Source organism: Zalophus californianus, chromosome 7 (assembly GCF_009762305.2).
Source record: "Zalophus californianus isolate mZalCal1 chromosome 7, mZalCal1.pri.v2, whole genome shotgun sequence".
Taxonomy (NCBI): Eukaryota; Metazoa; Chordata; class Mammalia; order Carnivora; family Otariidae; genus Zalophus; species Zalophus californianus.
In genome coordinates, this window is record NC_045601.1 from 57,892,058 (window position 1) to 57,894,810 (window position 2,753).

Consider the following 2,753-nt stretch of genomic DNA (forward strand, 5'->3'; position numbering starts at 1 on the left):
GCTTAAAACTGGTTTGGATTGCTACGTGTATCATAAGGCAATCAATCTTTTTCTAGACGTGTATGAACTTTCTTTTTCAGGAATTTCTGAAAAAACTAAATCAAAGATCATATATACATGAATAAGTACATTGTGTGGTTCAGTTTAGTACTGAATACACTGTACTATTATCATTAATATTATAGTTACTTTTCAATAAAAAAAAACAGAAAATTAACACAGCTTTCCCTGTTATGCCTCTATATTGTGAAATTATACTCTCAGAAACTTCTACTACAATGTACTTTCTCAAAACTCCAAAATTTATATCTGTGTTATTCTCTACCAATATAAAACTTAAAGTATTAACATTCTCGTACTTTCTGTCTACAGTGAGTGCTCTTTATTTCTAATTTATCCATTCAACAAATATTTAAGTGCCAATAATGTGACCACGTGCCTATATTTATATATATATATATAAATATATATATATTTCTTATATACACATAAACATATATGTATATATGTATACCAATCTGTGAGGCACATGGTTACATATATATATATATATATATATATACATGTATACATATACATATATATGTACATGGTTATATATATATATATAAAATTTCCTCATCTTCTCAGCACATAACAAAATACACACACACACATATATACACACAGGGGTGGGAGGAAGAGAAAGAGAGAATATAGTGCAAAATAAAAATATATTTCATTTTTTAAAAGATTTATTTATTGGAGAGAGAGAAAGAGAGTGAGCATGCAGAGGGATGGGCAGAGGGAGAGAGAGAGAGACTCTCCTGCAGACTCCCCACTGAGTGCAGAGCTCAACACAGGGCTTGATCCCAAGACCCTGATCTGAAACCAAGAGTCGGCTGCTTAACAGACTGAGCCACCCAGGCACACCAGGAAAATATATTTTAATTAAAAATAATCATACAAATACAGTTGATGCTCGAACAACATGGGTTCGAACTGCGCTGGTCCACTTATATGCAAATTTTTCCAGTAATATAAATGTATTTTCCCTTCCTTATGATTCTCTTAATAACATTTTCTTTTCTCCAGCTTCTTTTGTTGTAAGAACACAGTATATAATACATATAACACACAAAGTATGTGTTAATCAACAGATTATGTTATGAGTAAGGCATCCAGTCACCAGTAAGGCCTATTAGTTAGGTTTTGGGGAAGTCAAAGTTATGTGTAAATTTTCAACTGTGCAGTGGGTCAGCACCCCTAACCCCTGCCTTGTTCAAGGTTCAACTGTAATTCATTCTTTGATATTGTGATGAGTGCTAAAATGGAATGTATGGTGTTTTGAGTTTTAAGGAACAAGGTCATTGAGAAATTCCATTTCAACTTAGACATTAAGTATGAGCCTGAGCTAACTAAGGAAGGGGTGGGTGGTTGGGAAAGAAGCAATTATTCCAGTAAGGGGAATGGTGTGTGCAAAAATTTTGATATGTAAAGATCGCATTCGAGTCATTGAAAGCCAGCAGTGTGAGGATACATTGAGAGGGGGAAAAATATAGAAAAAATTCTGGGATAATAGAAAGTACTTTGGAATTTACTATACAAGCAATGGTATAATGTTAAAACTTATAGTGTTAGAATTGTCACTAAAACTTAGACTCTTTGAACATGAATAGCCTGTAAAGTGATGAACAGATAGGAAGGAAGGAAGAGAGGATTTGGGGCCAGTAAGGAGGCTATTTTTATAGTCATGCCAAGAATAAGCACATACTTTTTCTGGTGGTTTGGCATGAAGGTAGTGAGGTGCATAGCATTCAATATCTATTTTGAAGGCAGATTTTATAGGATTTTAGTAATTAATTGGATTTGGTAAAATTTGAAAGGCCACACTTCAGAGTAGAAATTTGGAAGAGCCTGACTTACCTAGCAATTATAGCTGCAAACAAGATATGATAGTAATTTCCATAAAGAGGTTTTCCTACATGACAATAATCAAGTTGATCTACTGAAAAATTTTCACTAATTTTCCTCCCATCTTTTAACTGTCAATCAAGAGAATAGTTTTAACCATTACCTTAAAAATGCCTTTTTGAGCAATCTGGTTCTGCTCTTGAGAAATCAGTAACTTCACCTGAAATATTTTAATCTGTCTCCCTCTCCCTCCTGAAAAAAAATTTTGCCTTTGCATCAAAATAGAATCTCATAAAACAAAAAATAAGCTTTCAGCCAGGCTTTGCCTCATAACTTTGCCTGATAACTTGGTTATCAATTAAAAAAACTATGAAGTAGGAATCAAATAGTGTTTGGGTCAACAAACCCTACCATAAAGACAAGCCAAAGTCATCTTAATTTTTAAAAATCTCAGTTTGTGTTCGGTAGAACATAATTTTATACTAATTTATAGAACTAGAATTTAATCAGAAAAGCATCTAATTATCATTTACATTCTTTGATTTAAACTATTGAAATTTATTGATTTAAACTATTGAAATTTTGACTTAGAATGACCACACATACATACATACATACATACACACATACGTATATATATGTGTATTTAATACAGCACATCTATAGGGCTTCTACATATATCTTTAGCTTTCACTGACTCTTTCAATAATGAATGTAAAATTAACCTTTGTGAAACCTACAGTTACTAGTCTGTTTGTTATGAGCATCAGAAAAAAAAAAATCTGTTGTAGTATCAGCATCCATTCCTGGAAATTGGACTGCTAACAGACTCTGTTTTATTCAGTATTTTCATCCCAGGT